We start from the raw sequence: 21,529 nt of genomic DNA on the forward strand, positions 1-21,529 counted from the left end.
GTCTGGGAAGATCCCACATGCCACGGAGCAACTAGGCCCGTGAGCCACAACTACTGAGCCTGCGCGTCTGGAGCCTGTGCTCCGCAACAAGGGAGGCCGTGATAGTGAGAGGCCCGCGCACCGCGATGAAGAGTGGCCCCCACTTGCCGCAACTAGAGAAAGCCCTCGCACAGAAACGAAGACCCAACACAGCCATAAATAAATAAATAAATAAATAAAATTTAAAAAAAAAAAAAAAACCTAAAGTAGTGTGCCCATTGCAAAAGCTATTTCAGGGAAAGATAAATCTACCATCCATACCTATACACAGTTTGGCCTAAATGCTAGAAGTACTTGGAAGTAGAGAAGTCATTAGAAAATATGGAGTTGCCCCAATAAAGAAGACTAGATTTAGAGTCAGAAGACTTGAGATTTCTAGCTATCATTTAACATATCTGTAAGACTTGTTATTGTGTTCAAGGAATATCTGAACTCCTACTCTTTGCCAGACATCATAATAGGTCCTGGGTCACAACAGTGAACAAGACGAAGACAATCTGCCCTCTCAAAACTTGCAGTCTAGCGATGGCAACAATTTAACAAATACTCTAGCTCTCTGGGATCAGTGGTATAAAAGGATGAGTACAGGATGATCTGGAAGAGTGTGGCAGGGGAGGATAACCCTAGAGGATCAAAGAAGATGGGTGCAAAAGCATTGAAAGAACTATACGAGTTATTTTTCCCCAACTTTTTGCTTTTTTATTGGGGAAAAACATACACAAAATTTACCATTTTGACCATTTTTAAGTTTGCAATTCGGTGGTATTAGGTACATTCACAATGCTGAAAAAACATCACCACTATCTCTTTCCAGAATTTTTTCATAATCCCAAACATATTCATTAAAGAGTAACTTCCATTCCTCTCTTCCCCCAACCTCTGATAACCACTGTTCTATTTTCTGTCTCGGAATTTGATTATTCTAGATACCTCACATAAGTGGAATCATACAATATTTGTCCTTTTGTGTCTGGTTTATTTCACATAGCATATGGTTTCCAAGGTTCTTCCATGTTATAGCGTCTGTCAGAATTTCATTTCTTTTTACAGTTGAGTAATATTCCATTATATAAATATAGATTCATTGTATGAATATATCACATTTTATTTATCCCGTCATGTATTAATGAGCATTGGGATTGTTTCTACATTTTGACTGTTGTGAATAATGCTAGGAACAAGTATCTGAGTACTTGCTTTCAATGCTTTTGGGTCTATACCTAGAAGTGGAATTGCTGGATCACATGGTAGTTCTGTGTTTAATTTTTTAAAGAGCTGCCACACTGCTTCCCACAGTGGCTGCACCATTTTACATACCCACCAGTAATGCACAAGGGTTCCAATTTCTCCACATCTTTGCTAACACTTATTATTCCCCTTTGTTGTTTTTTTGTCGACTGTTATACTAGAGTTACCCACTTACTCAGGGGCCATATGCTGTCGTAAGTCATGAGAAGTGACCGGGACTGGAGAAGTCACTTACAGAAATCCTGTTGTCTCTTCACCGCCCGCCCCCATCTCCCAGCTGACACTTCTTTCCTTGGAGAAGAGCATCCCCTCCTTTCTCACTGCCTGCTGAATGGGCAAATCATGTAGAGTGATAGAATAATGCAGGAAAAGAGAGTTACTTTCACCAACGTTACATCCCTAGGTAACAACCTTCTTCATCACGTGAGCACTGTCTTCTTTGGAGGTGCTGTGCTTGGAGAATGGGGGGGGGCAGACAGAATTGAGTTCTTATGCAGGAAAGAGGCATCTAGAAATTGACTTAAGAAGGAATCCAGAAGAATGTAGTCAAGTCAAAGGGGGTAAATCGAAACAAAAATCGGTGACTCACACAGATACAACCAGCCTACACTGCACCAAATATTACCCCTACTGTCACCTGGGTTAATAGCATGGGGTTTTTCTTCACAAATAACTCTCCAACTATTTGTTGTCACTCAACAGGTTTTTTTTTTTTTTTCATAGAGACCACTCTTGGTGTTCATTTTAACCTTATGTCCCCTTTAAAAAATGCTTAAGACCAAAGAAAAGAAGAACAAAATATAACAAAACATGAGGCAAGGTAAAAACCATGCTCAGAAGAAAATATATAACATTAAATGCTTTTATTATTAAAGAAAACTAAAACTGAAAGGAACTTAGTAGTCCTCTTCAATTAGGAAAATACAACAAAAACTATTTCAGATGAGGAGACGGAGATTTAATAAAGAAAAAGGCAAAAATCTATAAAACGTAAACATTTATTTTAGCAGTATGATGTACAACGCATACAAAAACTTGAAAGTACTTGCTAATATATATAAATATTTTACATGCTTGGCTGAGCTGTCATAGAATAAAGATTTGAAAGACTTGAGAAATGCAGTGAACAAGCTTGAAGTGATGACCACACAGAGAACAATGTTAGGAGGACGATACCCCTGATATGTCCTTTCCTGAGGGGGTGGATTCCACTGGAGTGACACCTCTGACCTCTCTCCAGTCCTGGCACACTCTTCGCTAAGGGATTAATTTGGCTCTTCAGAGTAGAAGGAAACATGTGACATACAGATGCTAGGCGCTTCCTCTTCTCTCTCCCCTGGAACCAAGCTTCCAACAGGGACCACACACTCTGCTTTGCTACTCGGTGCCGTCATTGACCATAACAGCCACCACCAGTTATCCTAGAGGGCCACCTGAGCCCAGCACTCCCTGTGACCAGATGGAAAATGCTGCCTAAATCTGAGGTTTAGTGTTAAAACACTTACTTTCCCATGGACATAAGCCATGTTTGCTAACATCAGCTCGGTCAGTAATAGAAATGATAGTTTGGACTCCATCTGTCAACTTTCTGTTTTACTTTTTGATTGTTACCAGAACTCTTGTGGAAAAGTTAAGTATATATTGTTGGCAGCCCTCTAAAATCCAACAATAACTTGAAGAGGCACATTTTATGCAAATTCACATGGGACACATGAAAATGTACAACACGTAGGCACTAAAGCAAGTCTCAAAAAACTTCCAGGAATTGGTAACATACAAAATATACTCTCCTTCAATTAAAAAGTCACTTAACAGAAATCAGTAACTGTAAGAAAACAATTTTTAAACTCATTTCTGAAATTATAAAATAAAGCATTTATAAATGATTGAAAGTTCAGAGGAGATATAATGGAAAATAAGAAAATGCTTAAGCCTGAAGGATTAAAAAAAAGTGCATATCAAAATTTGTGGGATACAGCTAACGTGGTACTTAGAATAAATTCCTGATCTTAAATCTTTATATTAGAAAAGAACAAGGGTTAAAAAGATGAAAAAAAAGATGAAATAACATTAATAAGTTTAAATAAGAACATCAGAATAAATATGGAGAAAGTTGAAGTAAGGGCATAATAATTTAAAAGCAGCCATTAATGAAATAAGAAGCAAAAGATAATAAAGAATTACTACAGCCATTATGAAAAACAGTATGACTTTCCTCAAAAATTAAAAACTGAACTACCATATGATCTAGCAATCCCACTTCTGGGGATATATCTGAAAGAATTGAAATCATCATCTCGAAAGGATATCTACACACGCAGGTTTATTGCTGTTATTATTCACAACAGCCAAGACATGGAAACAACTTAAGTATTTGTCAGTGGATGAATGGATAAAGAAGATGTGAGATAGATACATACATACATATATATATATATATGTATGTGTATATATATATATGTATATATACACACACACACATATATATATGAATGTTATTTAGCCATGAGAAAGAAGGAAATCCTGCCATTTTGTGACAACCTACATAGACCGTGAAGACACTAGGCTAAGTGACATAAGTCAGACAGAGAACAACAAACACTGTATGATATCACCTACATGTGTAATCTAAAAAAAATCTGAACTTGTGAAAACAGAGTAGAATGGTGGTTACCACTGGCTAGGAGGTGGGGGAGTTGGGGAGATGTTGTTTAAGGGTATAAATTTACAGTCAGTAGATAGATATGTTTTGAAGATCTAATAAAGAACAGTGATTATAATCAACCACACTGTATTATAAACTTCAAAGTTGCTAAGAGACTAAATCTTAACTGTTCTCAACACAAAAAAGAGATGATAAATATGTGACATGATAAAGGTACTAGCTAACACTACTGTAGTAATTACATTGTGATATACAAATGTATTAAACCAACACATTGTATACCTTAAACTCAGACAGTGTTATGTGTCAATTATATCTCAACTTTTTAAAAAATTTAATATAATGAAATCAGCAAAGCCAATAAAATAAAATCAGAAAATACCAATAAAATTCACAAATGTATAACAAGATAAAAAAGAGAAAGAGAGAACACCACAACCACCACTACCACCACTACCACCACCAACAACAAAATAAAATGTATAAAATATTAAGTATCTCTAGCTTGGTATAACTGGTGATATGGCAGATAATAAAATAATTATAGGTGACTATTATCAAAAACTTCATGCCACTAAATTATAAGGCATAAAGAAATGATACCAGTTCTAAGAAAATTATAGATTACTATCATTTATTGAAGAAGAAATAGAAAAGATCAATGGTCCTATAACCATTTTTAATTGAACTTGTAGTTAATCTTTCCATAATAAAAATACCAAGTCCAGATACATTTACAGGCAGGTTCTGCCTAAAATTCAAGAAAAAGAAAAACAAACTAATGGTAGACAAATATTTCTAGATAACCTTTAAGGAAGAAAAACACATCAATTTATTTTAGGCAACTAGCATATCACTTATTCTAAAACTTCACAAGGTTGGTACAAGAAGGAAAAATTATAGACAAATTTTAATTATGAATCTCAATGTAAAACTCCAAAGGCAAATGTTAGCAAATCAAATCAAGTAATGTATAATAGTATTAATGTAATGGCCAAATTAAATTTATCTCAGGAATACAAGGTTAGTCCAATATTACTGGAAAAATGCAGATTTGTCATATGGCAGAGTAATTCGTATCAGGTTAACCATCATGCAGCTAACAATCATATATACTGGAAAAATGTATTAAAAATTTCTAAATAATTGAAAGATCAGAGGAGATTATAATAGAAAATATGAAAATACTTAAGACTGATTGAATGAGTCCCACTCGTATTATAGAAGATAATCTGCTTTACTTAAAGTCAACTGACTGATCTTAACCCCACCTACAAAATACCTACATCACAGTGTTCGATTGAGTGAGTACTATAACCCAGCCAAACTGACATACAAAAGTAACCAGCACATATGGCTTCTTATCTAAGGGCACTAAGGCCTTATGGTAAGTGGCCTCTAGGACCCAAGCAGAAAAACCTCAGTTTCTTTAACTTGAAAAGTCATGGGACAAAGTTCAAGTATTCCAGAGAAACTGGAAATTGAAAAGAAAAATCCAGGAATGGAGAAAACTGGAGAGGAACAAGCCCCAAAATCTGTGTATAAACTCCTTGGCTGACCCATGAATGGCACATGCATGAAGAAGGCTTCAGTGAGTCCAGCAGAAAGCAACAGATGAAGACAAAACTGAGGAGACAATTCACCTGTTGCCCCCCACAGTGAAAGCAGAATCTGAAGTCTGAATCACACTAAATTAGAAATACTTAGAAACACCTTGGGCTTCCACTGAAATCCCAGAAGTATCATATTTAGAAATAAAGGCTACATCCCAGAACTAAGAATGTCACCATAGGAATGAGAGCAAATACAAAACAGAACTGCTAACAAAGTGTAAAACCAGGCCTCCAAAATTTCAAGGTAATTAGCCAGTTATTTAACTGCCTATTAGAGCAAAAATAATCACTCTTCAGAGGAACATTAAAGAATCCAGAGACCCTACAACATAACATTTAGAATAACCAAAATATAATGAAAATTGTACCAGATATGGGGAAAAAAGAAACAAGAAATATGACCCACTGTTATGAGAAAAAGTAGTGAACAGAAATAGAACCCAAGATAACCCAGATAACAAGAACTTGAAAATAGGTAACAAGAACTTTAATGCTATTATTGTTCAAGATTTCAAAGAAAAAGATGGATATAAGGAATGAACAGATGGGGGAATGTGCCAGAGAAATGGAAACCACACACAAAAAAATGAACTAAATGTAAACTCTAGAACAGAAAAGTACAATATCTGGAAAAACAACAACAACAAAGGACTGGACTGTCTTAACACTAGACTGAAAATTTCAGAGGAAAGTATCAATGAATTTGAGGACAGAAATATAAAAATGTTTTGAAAGTGAAGAACAGGAAAAACAAAAAGATTTTGAAATGAAATGACTCAGTTACCTATGGGAAAACATTTAATGGTTGAACATATGTGTAATCAGAGATGGGCCAAAAGAAGAGGCAATAAAGCAATAAAAACATATCTGAAGAAATAATGGTCTAAATATCCTTTATGTTATTTTTTAAAAGCATTAACTTACAAATCCAAGATCATCAAAGAAGTTCAAGAAGGCTAAATACAAAGAAAACCAAAACTGGATGCCTTATTATAATACGACTATATAAATATGGAGAAAGCTGTGCATGCAAAGTACACCCCATGTTGTTATTCTCGGGAAGTATGAGCAGGGTGGGGGAAGGCAGAGCACAGAGGAGGAAAGGGCATTAAAACATGTATCCAAAACACATACATTAACATAATCCCATTTATTTAAATTAATGTGTAGTATATATTGAAAAAATAATGCATGTAAGGATGGTCACCAAAATATTAATGGTGGGTATTTCAGTGTGACCTTTACTTTCTCTTAATACCTTATAAACTAATGGATTTATTATAATGATCATGTCGTATTAGTCTAATTAGGATTTTTTACATTTTTACACATTAAAAAAGAAAGCTTAAGTCAAAGGCCTACATTTTCACCAACCCCAATGATAATCCTGCATAATGTTTTTCCCCATCTATTCATTATAAAGCAGCACACACAGACACTTTGGTCTAGAATTCATGTGTACAACATAAAGAAATCCAGGAGTAGAGATCATATACTGTTTAGGACTTGGATCAGTGTCATAGTGAAATAAAGACTACAAAAAGAGTAGATTTAGAGAGGAGAATTGGAAGTTTGCTTTGGAGAATGTCATGTTTGAACTGCCTGATATATTTGCAAATTGAGATGTTGAGTAGCAGCTGGATAAGAGAATGAAGTTAAAATGATAAGCCCAGTTGGATATCAAACTATGGAGCCAATAATATATGGATATTATTTAAAGACTGGATGGGGTCATAAGAGAATAATGCAGATAGAATAGAAAAGAAAGGCAAGCACATGGCCCTGCAGCATACTGAGTTACAGGAATGAGGCAATAAAGAGGCACTAGCAAAGGAGGTAAATATTAGTCAATAACATAGGAGAAAAGTCAAGATTGTGGTGACTTAGAAGGTAAAGAAATTTCTTTAAAGAAGAAAAAGTGATCAACTATGTCAAACGTTTCTGATAGGTCAGGTAAGATGATGACTGACCACTGAACATGGATTTAGCAACATGGAGTTCCTTGGTGACCTTAAGAAGATCAGCTTCAGAGGAGTGACAAGGTCAGATGCCTTGGCTAAAATGAAATTAAGACACGTTTATAGGAGAGAAAAATGAGGAAAATAAAGATAACTCTCAAAACATTTGGCTGTAAAGGAGAAAAATGTTTGAAGGAAAGGAGGTTGAAAACTGAGAATCTAGGACAATGGCTCTTAATGGAGAGCAACTTTGCCCCCCAACCAGGGGACATTTGGCAATATCTGGAAACGTTTTTGGTGGTTACAACTGAGGCTGTGAATGGTAAGAGGCAAGTATATGTAGGAATCTTGCACCCCCTCTCCACCCTCCTGCCAACTGAAGGAGGCATGGGGCATTATTATTCCAAGAGTACAGAACTCCCTCTTGATTTTCCCAGAGAACAGAACTAGAGCCAGTGAGTGAGTTTACAGGAGGCAGATTTTAGAATTAGTCAAGGAAGAACTTTCAATCAACTAGTGCTTTTCAAAGAGAAAATGGGTTGTTTTTGGTTGTGAGGTCCCCGTCAATGGAAGCAATCAAACAAAAATGGGTGACATATTTTAAAGAATATTTTTGCACTTGATAGGATCTGGGCTAGATGAGCTCCAGAATTGCTTCCCAAATTTAGAACCCAGATATGTTCAGACCTGAGACAAAGACACCAGCTAGACTTGGTAATCTTGATCTATCTATCATTCTGCTTCATCCTCTCATGGTTCCTGTAACATTCCATCATACAACCTGCTGGGTATCATCTCCCCTGGCTCAGTATACTGCCAAGCTGCTAGCCCCTTACTGTTTAGAACTTTATTATTAAAGTTCCAAACATTCCCACATTTCCTTGTAAGAGCTCCACTATTGCCTTTGAGCATGTTTTCATTTCCAAAGCAATTCACAGAGATAGCCATTATATTTTTAATATACCTAGTACCTCACATTTACTTCTAAACAAATATGCCTTCTCCAAATTAAATATCAACCCTTGATGGTGTAAGAAATTGTTTAAATAGCCAGCTTCTAAGTAATTTAAAATCATAGCTGTACCTTCATTTCCTAAGTCATGGGGCATGTGCTACTAAAGGCACAGAGATAGTAAGTGTACTCATCAACTCTATGTGGACTCTGCATCTGTAGATGTAGAGTCTGTAGATGTAGATGCACTTATATGCCAGAAGTATTTATTTAGAGTATTTCAGCCTCATCTCTTCATTCTCTACATCAGCTCAGAGGTCACACCAAAAAAAGATGGATATATTTCAACACTCTTCTCATCCCAATCACTAGTAAAGAGATTGAATTAGTAATCAAAAACATCCCAACAAAGAAAAGTCCAGAACTAAATGGCTTTACTGGTGAATTCTACCAAACATTTAAAGAAGAACTAATACCAATTCTTCCCAAACTCTTCCAAAAAAATAGAAGAGGAAGAAACACTTTCAAATTCATTTAATGAGGCCAGCTTTACCCTGATAACAAAGCCAAACAAGGACACTATAATAAAACAGAATTACAGGCCAACATCCCGGATGAACACTGATGTTAAAAACTTCAACAAAATATTAGCAAACAGAATTCAACAGTATGTTAAAAGGATCATACACCATGACAAAGTGGGATTTATTCCTGGGATGCAATGATGATTCAACATACACAAATTAATAAATGTAACACATTACATTAATAGAATAAAATATAAAATCATAATCATCTCAATAGATGCAGAAAAAGCACTTGAAAAAATTCAATATCCTCTTATGAGAAAAACTCTCAACAATTTGGTAGAGAAGGAACGTACCTCAACATAATAAAGGCCATATATGACAAGCCCACACCTAACATCATACTCAACAGTGCAAAGCTGAGTGTCCTTAACATACAATAAAAGCATTTCCTCTAAGATCAGGGAAAAGACATGAATGTCCACTTTCACCACTTTTATTCAACATAATACTAGAAGTTTGTTCCTAGCCAGAGCAATTAGGCAAGAAAATGAAATAAAAGTCATCCAAATCAGAAAGGAAGAAGTAAAATTGTTTCTGTTTGCAGATGACATGATATTACATATAGAAAAGCCTAAAGACTACACCAAAAAAACAAACAAAAAAACTGTTAGAAGTAATAAACAAATTCAGTAAAGTTGCAGGATACAAAATCAATGTACAAAAATCACTTGCCTTTCTATACACTAACAACTAACTATCAGAAAGAGAAATTAAGAAAACAATCCCATATACAATAGCATCAAAACACAATAAAGTACTTAGGAATAAATTTAACCAAGGAGGTGAAAGATCTGTATACTGAAAACTATAAGACGTTGATGGAAGAAATTAAAGAAGCCACAAATAAACAGAAAGACATTCTGTGCTCATGGATTGGAAGAATTAATATTGTTAAGATGTCCATACTACCCAGAGCCATGTACAAATTCAATGCAATCCCTATCAAAATTCCAATAGCATTTTTCACAGAAATAGATAAAACAATCTTAAAATCTGTATGGAACCACAAAAGACCCCAAACAGCCAAAGAAATCTTGAGAAAGAGAAACAAAGTTGGAGGCATCATACTTTCTGACTGTAAACTCTATTGCAAATCTTTAGTAACCAAAACAATATGGTATTGGTATTAAAACAGACATATAGATCAACGGGACAGAATAGAAAGCCCAGAAATAACTCATGAGTATATGGTCAATTAATACTTAACAAAGGAGCCAAGAACGTGCAATGCAATGAGGAAAAGATAGTCTATTTAATAAATAATGTTGAGAAAACTGGATATCCACATGCAAAAGAATGAAACTGGACCCCTATATTACACCACTCACAAAAATAACTCAAAATGGATTAAAGACTTGAATGTAAGACCTGAAACTATAAAACTCCTAGAAGAAAACATAGGGGAAAATCTCCATGACATTGATCTTGGAAATAATTTTTTGGATTTGACACCAAAAGCAAGAATAAACAAGTGGGACTACATCAAATTAAAAAGATTCGCCACAGCAAAGGAAACCATTGACAAAATGAAAAGGCAACCTATGGAACCGGAGAAAACATTTGCAAACCACATATCTGATAAGGGGTTAATACCCAAGATATACAAGGAACTCATACAACTCAATACCGAAACACCAAAAAGCCCAATTAAAAATGGGAAACCCACCTGAACAGACATTTTCCCAAAGAAGATATACAAATGGTCAATAGGTACATGAAAAAGTTCTCATCACTAATCATCAGGGAACTACAAAAAAAAAAGGAGATATATCACCTCATATCTATTAGGATGTCTATTATCAAAAAGACAAGAGATTACAAATGCTGGCAAAGATGTGGAGAATAGTGAACGCTTGTACACTGTTGGTAGGAATATAAACTGGTACAGCCGCTATGGAAAACAGTATGGAGGTTCCACAAGGAATTAAAAAGAGAACTGCCACATGATCCAGCAACCCCACTTCCGGACATATATCTAAAGGAAGCAAAATCATTATCTCAAAGATATCTGTACTCCCATGTTCACTGTAGCATTATTCACAACAGCCAAGGTAAGGAAACAACCTAAGTGTCCATCAAAGGATAAATGGATAAAGAAAATGTGATACATACACACACGCATGCACTCATGCACACACACACACACACACACAAACACACACACAGTGGAATATTATTGAGCCTTTAAAAAGAAGGAAATCCTGCCATTTGTGAAACATGGATAAACCTGGAGGGCATTATGCTAAATGAAATAAGGCAGACAGAGAAAGACAAATACTTCATAATAACACATATATGGACTCTAAAAACAAATTTTTTTTGAACTAATAGAAACAGAGTAGAATGGTGGTTGTCAGGGGTTGGGGGTGGAGGAAATAGGGAGAGGTTGGTAAAAGCACACAAAATTTCAGTCATAAGGTGAATAAGTTCTGAGGATCTAATGTGTAACACAGTTATTATGGTTGGTAATACTGCATTGTATAATTGAAATTTGCTAAGAGGATAGAATTTGTGTTCTCACCCCTCCAAAAGAGGTAAATATGTGACGTGTTAATTAACTTGATAGTAGAAATCCTTTCACAATGTATTTGTATATCAAATAATCACACTGTACACTTTAAATATATTGTAATTTTGTGCCATTTTACCTCAGTAAAGCTAGGGGAAAAGTAATGAGTATGTATTATAGTACTTATAAATAGAGGCAAATATGTGACAAAAAATAGCACAAATGACTGGGTGGAAAGTAAAAGTATTTAGGAATCAATCTGTGAAGTGTTACAATATTATTTTAAAGGTATACTGTGAAAAGGTAAAGATGTATATTATAAACCATACAGCATACAAAATGTAAAATAGATAGCTAGTGGGAAGCAGCCGCATAGCACAGGGAGATCAGCTCGGTGCTTTGTGACCACCTAGAGGGGTGGGATGGGGAGGGTGGGAGGGAGGGAGATGCAAGAGGGAAGAGATATGGGGACATATGTATATGTATAACTGATTCACTTTGTTATAAAGCAGAAACTAACACACCATTGTAAAGCAATTATACTTCAATAAAGATGTTTAAAAAAAAAAAAAACCATACAGCAATCACTAATGAAAACACAAAGTTTTTTTTTACCTAATCAGTAAAAAAAAAAAAAAAAAAAATGGAGGTAACATGGAAACTTAAAAAGATTCTAATTCCATGTTGTAACAGCAGAGTTGTGCATTTTCAGCAGGCTATGTGCTTCAAGAGCCTAAAATATTTACCAACTGGCCCTTTACAGAAATGATTTGTTGACTCTTGGTCTATACGTTCCTATTTAAGTCAAAGATTCTCAAATTGGACTTCAGAAAAATAGCTAAATGTGATATCCAAGAAACCCACCTCAAATATAAAGACCTGGGTAAGTTAAAACTGGAAGACAGGAACAGTTATGTCATATAAACATTAATTGTAAGCAAGCTGGGATGGCTAAGACAATGTGAGACGAGATAGACTTCATAACAAGTATTACTGCCAGAGATAAAAAGTAAGGATAAAGTGATTAATTCATTAAAAAAATAGCAATTTTAAATGTGTTTGCATCTAATAACAGATTCAAAATATATGAAGCAAAAACAACTGAAACGAGAAACAGACAAATCCACAATTATGATAAGAGGTTTCAACACTCCTCAATCAGTAATTGATAGGCAAGACAGACAGAAAATTAGCAAGCATAAAGAGGACTTGAACAGCACTATCAACAAACTCGACATAATTGGTATTAATGAATATTACATCCCAAAACAGCAGAGTACACATTCACGTGTTGCCAGAACATACACCAATATTAGTTTCAGTCAGCAGTTATCAGTAGCAGATACTTGTAGTTCAAAAGGGTCCTTGGGGTTTACAGAACCCCAACACTGTGATTTCCTTTTCACTTCCTGGAATTCTGTATCGTTTCTGTTGTACAACATGGGGGCAACTGGAAGCCTCATTGGTGGTCTGTCGTATCAACTATCATTTCTCTAAAAGTGACTCTTTCCATTGGGACAATCCCCCTTGAATTTTATGAGGGTTCATAGCACAAGCAGGTAAAACATCAATACTAATTATACATTCAGCAGTAGGAGCAATAAAAATGGTGCACAACGGCGGTCCAAACAGCCCCACCCAGGTGGTTATGGCGCCTTCTGTCATAAGCAGGAAACAAGACAGTCTCTCCCTCTCTCTTCCCTGTCTCCTCCACCAGAGAGTGAGAAGTAGCCATGCTATGGTCGCGTACCTACCTGGTTGCCTATGTGACCAGCTACAGAAACTGCTCAGTTTGGGGATAAATAAGCCTTGCGGTTTGGCACACTCAGCAGGCATGTTCAGGGATGCTCAGTGCCCATGGTAGACTGCCTGTCCTAACATAGAGTAATAAAGTAAGCAGCTATTGATATGAGAACCGATGGGCAAATAGGCCAATGGAACAAAAGAGCAAACTCAGAGAAGACCATGTATAGGTGAGAATTTAATATATGATAAATATAGAAATACAGCACCACTAATCAAAGGTGAAAGGGTGGGTTGTTTTGTATATAATATTAGGGAGAAACTAAAATTGTATCTCTAAATAGCATCACATATAAAAATAGAATCCAGATAGATTAATGAAAGATAAAATAGAAAATCAATAGAAGAAAGTGTCAGAATTTATATTTGTGATTTAGAGGTGGGGAAGAATTCTTTTTAAAATACTTGAAAAGCAGAAATCCTCAGGCATAAATGTGTTAAGTATAATTACATCAAAACTAATTATTTTTGTTTAATGGAGAAGAATATGGATAGCGTTAACGGAGAAATGACAGATTGTAAGAAAATATTTGCAATATCTAAAACGGACAATGTACAAATATACAAGAAATTCCTTTAAGTCCACAAGAGACAGATAACCCAAGAGAAAAAATGAGCAAAAATATGAATAGGTGATTAAAATAGAACGAACCACAAGAACTAATAAGCCAGTCAAGAGATGTTCACTCTCAGTGGTAATCACAGACACAAAGGAGAACAATCATGAAATATCATTGTACCTCTGTTAACGTGGTTAAAATGTAAAACTAGGCAATCCCAACTATTGGTAGAACATAGGGATATAAGAACCAACATATACTCCTGCAGAGAGAAGAATGGTGAAGCATTCTCGAGAGCTACCTGTGGGCATTTAGTCAAATCAAGTTTACACACACTTTGTGACCCAGCAATTACACTCCCAGGAATGTAGCAAATTCTTCCATAGACCCACAAGCAACATACATAAAAATGCCCATCATCACCTTGCTTATTGTGATAGGGATTCAGAGCAATCTGAGTGTCCATCACCAACCGAGTGGACAGATCAGATCTGGTGGATACACATCGAGTTTTAGGAAACTTTAGAAAGAATGGACTAGATGTTCACAGGGCCCCGTGGTTGGCACTTCATTGCTAAGTTAAAGAAGTAAAATGAGGTCTATAATTTACGATGATTTCCTTAAATTAAAAAAAAAACAGGCACCCAAAGCAAAACCTATTTTGTAAGACTACATATAATCAAATGACACATATGAAATATATTCATATGTTTGCCAGTGGTGAATGAAAAAAATGAAAGTTGATAATGTGGACAAATAAGGGAAAAAAAGACAGAGAAAGAGAAGGAAGGAAGGAAGGAGGGAGGGAGGGCAGGAGGGAGGGAGGGAGGGAGGGAGGGAAGGAGAGGAGAGGAGAGGGGAGAGGAAAAATGAAAAAGAAAGGGAGGGAGGAAGGAAGAAAAGTCAAAGAAAGAAAGTTCTTTTTCTTTTGAAATAGTTTGAGGGAAATTGACTCAACTAGCAGTAACAATATACGGAAAAGCACACAGGCAGGAAAGCGCAAGTCTGCAAAAACAAAGGCGAAGAACCCAATTTGGATGGAACATCAGAGTGTTTCGAGAGGAGCAGCAGGAGATAAGCCTGGAATGGTAAGTTGGTAAGCTGAATTTGGTCTACTTTTATTTGTTTTCATCTAAAAAAATAAGATATATGCTTTACTCGTATATAATATATGGATTGACCCTGGAACTCAGGCTCACAATTGAAGATATTTGTGATCCACATGAAAGAAAATTTTTAAAAAGAGCCAAATTCTGTCATTTCTCCTAAAATCCATCCTAATTCTCTTCTGTCTCAGTGCAGCTAATATCTATGGCACTTCCTATGGCTCTGTGATGTCATTTCCTTTTGTAGCTATTAGTTCCCTGCAGTGTTTGTGCTTTACTCAACACAGGCTGTCTGATAACAGATGTGATTCCCAGCTGTGTCTATATACCAACCACAGAGCGTTCATTAATAACAATTATTAAGTACTTTATGATACAAATTGAGCCTGTAGCAATAGAGATAACATCCAGCCATTTGTTTTATGGCCTCTTGTCAGGGTGAACTATAAATCCCCATTATCTCAACATTATCAGCACTGGAAAATGGATCTAAGCATGAGTCATAAATAAAACTACCAAACAGCTCAATCATTCTGGAAAGGACAGAGCATAAATTAACACTTGACGATGTAATGTTATATATGAACTTAAATAATAGCTCAAGCCTTCCTGTCGGCTAGTTACGCAAATTATTATTTTTAAGACTTACATTGGTAGTTGCATGGCTGGCATATTCATTTAGGCACACAATTAGAGTTCAATAAATATGCAGTCCAGACACTGCCCTCCCATAACGCAACAGCTCCCACTAATGATGTATGAAGAACAGTGAAAATGAAGAGAGAAAATTTCAACTGAGAGTATGTCTCTTAGGATTACAGGGAGTAGGGGAAAAAAATCACATTTTCTCTGAATACTACATCTCATAGGAGAAATCATTAAATTTGGGAAGATGGATAGAAGAGGAACCACAAAAACTGTATGCATTACTGGTTCCTGGGTGGTAGTCCAACGGATTTTCAGTCAATCGTAAAAATATTTATTTAGTTACCGCTCTGTTTTGGGTCCAAGCTGTCTTAAGTGATGAAGACAGAACAGACAGATAAACGGAACACGTGAATGTACGTTTTGAAAGAAAAATAGCCAATAAACTCTCTAGGAACCAAAGACATGCAAATGAAGACCATGAGATATTATTTTTCATGTTTTAAAAGTTAATTCCCAGTATTGGGGAGGAGACAGTGAAATAGGAAATCCAATCATTTGCTAAAAGGCATCCGAAGGGGTTCAAACCTAGATGGCCATTGGGCAATATCTACCAAGGTCTCTAAAAGTGTCCATTACTTTTTTAAAATTAAGGTATAATTGACACACAACATTACATGAGTTTCAGCTACAACACATGGTGATTTGACATTTGTATAAACTGTGAAATGATCACCGTCTAGTTAACATCCAAATATACAGAACATTTCACAAATGTGCGTGTCATCCTTGCACAAGAACCATGCTAATCTCTGTATTGTTCCAATTTTAGTAGATGTGCTGCCAAAGTGGGCACCAGTGTCCACTACCTCTGACCAGTAAAAGATTCTAATTCTGAAAAATTTATCAAGTACCAAATTAGTGCCATTTATAATGGCTAAAAAAGAAATAGCAAATGATAAGATTCACTAGAGGAATGGCAGAATAACTAAAATAAAGTCTGTAAGGAAAGGGTTAAATAACTCATGGTTCACCCATATGATGAACTACTGTGTTGCCCTCAACAATTATTTTGTGAAGATTATTTAATATGAAAGTGTCCACCGAGCACTTTAAATATGTTGTAAAATGTTATGTATATTATAATTTCAATTATTAAAATATTATGAAGTTTTTACACACGTTTATACATGCACCCATATAAAAGGCTAGAAGAAACACCCTAAAATAGTAAAAGTTTTTTTCCACATGATGGTACTATGAATATTTTTTATCATCTTAATAATTTTCTATATTTCTAAAAATTCTTTTCAGCAGGACAGAGCATTTACAGCACATCTGGCTAGTAAGGATTTCAATTCACATTTTTTTCCCAGGCCTTCTATAACCTGTATCCAATGGACCTGTCCAACTTGTCTTTCACAAAGTTTAACATAAAACTGGTCAAACCCATTTTCTCACTGCCCCCAAATCATGCTCTGCTTTCCAAATCAGCCTTCATTCAAGTTCCATTTCACATGTGTGCTCAAGGCAACAATATGAACAGCATGAAAGCTGGAATCTTAATGAACTCAGTCTCTACCTGGAATCACACAGAAGCAGAAATACCTCACCCATCAAAAGTCATTACAAACCCCCACCAAAAAAACAAAGCAAAACAATCTTTTCCTTACATCTCTTCAAGCACATCAAAAGGAGATCCAACCCTCACCTACACCCACACCACTCAAGAGTGCACAGTGCCTCCCCATAGCTCCCGCAGGTCCCAGCTACGCCAGGTCTCTTCCCCATCCCCACACAACTTTCCTCGCCGCCTTCTAATTTCCTCTTCTCTAAGATTCATCTGACCTCTTTGTGTATGTCCTCTCTCTTTCCCACATCACATCTTCTGTCTCTGACCAGTCTCCAGATTGGCAAAAGCAGAACTAAGAGGCAGTGAGCCTCTGTTTCCACGTCTGCAAAGAATGTAAAATAATAAACCCTGTCCTACCATATCTTAAGATGTAGGTTCAAATTATTTTAAAACTGGAAAGCATTGTACATGTCGTGACTATCATACCCCCTTTTTCTCATTCATGCAATAAGCCTTACTAGTATGCAACCAGTACTCTGCCAGCACTCTGGAAGTTATACTTGATTATTCTCTCTGTATGCCTTCCTTAACTGAATCCATCGTTAATTCAATTTTTTCCTCCAAAATACATCTCAGGTCACCCATGGTTCCTCGTGTCCATTAGCACCAATCTAACCCAAGCACCGTGCTCTCTCAGACTACTGAATTGATCCCTGACTTACCTTCCCATCCACTCTTAACCCTGTATCATGTTACCTACCCCTACAGGAGCCAAACATTTTCTTAAGCAAAAGTAATCATTTCCAAGAGTCAGAATGTCCATTGGTTTCTTTAATAGACATGATAGGCCCAGTTATTTGGGGAGCACATGCAAAATGAAACTCTTACATAATGGCATAAGAGTACCAAAGAGAAACTAGAACCCATGAAAGGGATACTTACTTGCCAGAGAACTCTGCAGCTCTGTGCAGTGGGAAGAGAGAAGTCTACGGAGAGCCCCCTCTGATGCACACAGGTGCGTTTCCTCCTTGGATGTGTGACATACAGGAGATGCCTATCAAAGCAATTCATTGAATACACTGAAATTGACAAATTGCTTATTCAACTTAACAGAAGACATTTGAACACATTTAAATTGTTTTTCCCATGGATGACTACACTAGTGACAGTTCGTAAACCAGGCGTGCACTCTGTTTGAACCAAGTACCTCAAGAGCTTCTTACTGTGCTTAGAATAAGATCTTCGCTCCTTACCATTGACCTCCAAGACTGTGCATGACATGGCCCCTTCCTTCTCTCCAGCCAATCTCTCCATGACTTATTATGCTTGCTGACTTCTTATTTCTTTACTGTTTCAGCTCTTTCCCGTATTTGTGTGGTGCCATTCCATCTGCCCTATTCTTCACCTGAATAATTTCCACAGGAATTCAACCATGTTGAAGCATGTATGTCAAACTGATGTTAGGATTTGACAGGAATGTATTTGCATACATAGCTGAGGAGGCTCCTGGGACAATGCTCCTATTAGGGTAGGAAGCATCCAGCTACTGAAATGAGCTCAACCCATCAGCACTATTCATTGAAATAAAAAAGTGATTCTGAGACTGGCATGGGTCTATTGCTAGCATTTGTTTCATTTCAATCCCATGGACCGAGAGACCTGTAATTTAAAGATTGTTGTGAAAAATCAGTAACGGCTTTTTCTCTTCTGAGAAACAGGTTCACTATATAAAGAAAAATAAGTTGAATCCCTACTGTGTTAGGTACTGTTAGTCGCTTGTTCAATGCTCACTTCCCCCTTCTTCTCTGCTGATTGAACTTTGATTTTATTTGGGGTGTCACTGTGTCAGGCTACATGCTTGCTTCTGCATCCTCCCTGAAAGCTCATAGCGTCTGGGTGGCTAATGACACACATGCAGGACGTTCCTGGGAGAGGTTATGTTTTTTGGGGGGAATGGAATGGATGTACCTGACAAAGTCTTTCCCCCTTTCCCATGCTTCCCTCCCTTGAATGTGGACATGATGTCTGGATCCCCAGCAGCCATCTGCTAACCATGAAATGACAAACATGAAGCAAAGGTCAAGAGATTCACAGAGATGTTGGCCTGATGCCGCCAAGCTCCTGAACAACTCTATCATGTATTTATTTCCAATTCTCCATGACCCTCCCCCATTTATTCTTGAGAGAATCAAACATGTTCATGAAGTCTAAACAGCTGCTCTATTTTTGTCTTCAAGGACCTACTGCTGCATATGTGACCTCATGCTCCAGCAAAGCTAGAAAGCCCTCAAAGTTCCAAAACCTCATGGTGATTTGTGGTGAGGCAAAAGGGACTATCTCTTTCCTTACATGTCTCATATTGAGTGTAAAATGGTAATTGAGACATTTTCCTGAAAGCTTCATTTCCAAATAAGCAGCAATTATAGGAAGCGCAGTGTCCAGCTAAGAACAAGGTAATGAACTCTGGAAGTGGAGACACGGCCAGAGCCCAAAAGTGAGGGAAGTCTTAGTCCACACCCATCCTCAGTCCATGAATCATCAAGTGATGGAGTATAATCAGTAATGATATCAACGTCCTAAATAACACAAATAACAGGGTATCTCTAATTGATATTTATTAAACTCTTTATTCTTAAAGGAGTGTCCATGGAACAGTCATATGGATTGGTTTCCGAGTCCTGGTTGGTAAGGGGGCTTTCAATAAAGTTGATTGTCCAATTTCACTAAAACTTAGAGCTGCTCTGTCCAATATGGTAGCCACTAGACACAGGCGGCTATTTAAATTTAAATGAGTTAAAATTAAATAAGACTTTAGAGTTCCTGAGTCATGCCTGCCACATGTAGCTACTGGACTGCGCAGATATAGAACTTTTCCAGAAAGTTCCACCGAACAGTGATGCTCTAGAGCCTGATCAGGACAGGCTTGGACATTCCTCAGTAGGTAACACATATACCTGCTTTGATTTCCACCAGAAAGTAAGCTCCCTGAGGGGAGCGATTTTTGTCAGAATTATGCACTGCTCTATCTCTAACACCTAGACAATCATTTTTACATGTCTGGTGGTCAGTAAATAATTGGTTCTCAGTTCAGTTAGGTACAGCACGAAATACGTTTTACTCTCAAAATTGCTTGCACTTTTCTTGGCATTTAACAGGCAGTCTGCCTACAGCACTCATCTCGTTTTCTTTCCGATCTATTTCTATTTAAATTTTAGTCCAGTCTAATTATTTCCATAATCTTATTAAAATGGAAAAGCTCAGTCTTTCCCTCCTGTTGTAGGGAAAAACCCAGTTCTTCCCTACTGCGTTTCCCTCCTGTGTGTCTCCTTTGTTATTCCCCTAGAACCCTTCACTCCTGACACTTCTGGTCAGTGAATGTATAGAGGTTTTTCCCCACCACAAGCAATTCTCTGTGACACTAGCTGGGTGTCCTATGATTTAACTCAGTTCTGACACTCTCTACCTGGAGATGGCATTAGGTTCCGCAGGTGAAGGGCTCAGTCCCACAAGACTCCCCACCACACACACACACACACACACACACACACACACACACACGTCAGATGCCAGTCACAAGCCCAGGCGGTCACCTGTGCTTCTGACCAACCTGCTATAGACTGAAGGTTCCAACAACCTCCTACTTGGATGTGATTAGTTTGCTAGAGTGGTACACAGAACTCATGGAGACACGTTTACCAGTTTATTAAAGGATATGATAAAGGATACAGATGAACAGCCAGATGAAGAGATACACAGGGTGAGGTCTAGGAGGGTCCTGACCCAGGAGGTCTGTCCCTGGGAAGTTGGGGTGCATCACTCTCCCACTGAGGACGTGTTTACCCACCGGGAAGCTCCTCGACCCCACACTTTGGGGATTTCATGGAGACTTCATCACTCCATTTCCAGCCCCTCTCCCCTCTCTGGAGGATGGGGGTTTGGGCTGAAAATTTCAAGGTTCTAATCACAGTTTGGTCTTTCTGGTGACCAGCCCCCAACCAGGAACCCAGCTAGAGTCGCCTCATTAGAACAAAAGATGCTTTTGATACTTCTATTACTTAGGAAATTATAAGGGTTTCAGGAGTTCTGTGCTGGAAACCAGGGGCAGGGACTGATATAGGTATTTTCTGTTATCTCACACTCATCCACTTATTAAAATCTCAGTCTCATTCAGGAAAATATTCTGTCAAATTCAAATGTTGTTTTTATAGTCGCACGCATATTCTCTCTCCAGTGTCCAGGCAGGACTCTCACTCTTGCCTTCTTTCTCT

General features: G+C 37.1%; 1 long non-coding RNA gene across 11 annotated transcripts in view; it reads right to left on the bottom strand.

The window, feature by feature from the left end:
• LOC309667629 overlaps window positions 1-21,529 on the bottom strand; it is a 362,191-nt gene that overhangs the window by 297,085 nt on the left and 43,577 nt on the right. For all 11 annotated transcript variants that reach the window (XR_014267848.1, XR_014267849.1, XR_014267850.1 and 8 more), the window contains exon 2: window positions 18,204-18,315. This is a non-coding gene — a long non-coding RNA (uncharacterized lncRNA). The remainder of the gene's footprint in view (window positions 1-18,203; window positions 18,316-21,529) is intronic.

Source organism: Balaenoptera physalus, assembly GCF_965194825.1.
Source record: "Balaenoptera physalus genome assembly, chromosome: 10".
Lineage (NCBI taxonomy): Eukaryota > Metazoa > Chordata > Mammalia > Artiodactyla > Balaenopteridae > Balaenoptera > Balaenoptera physalus.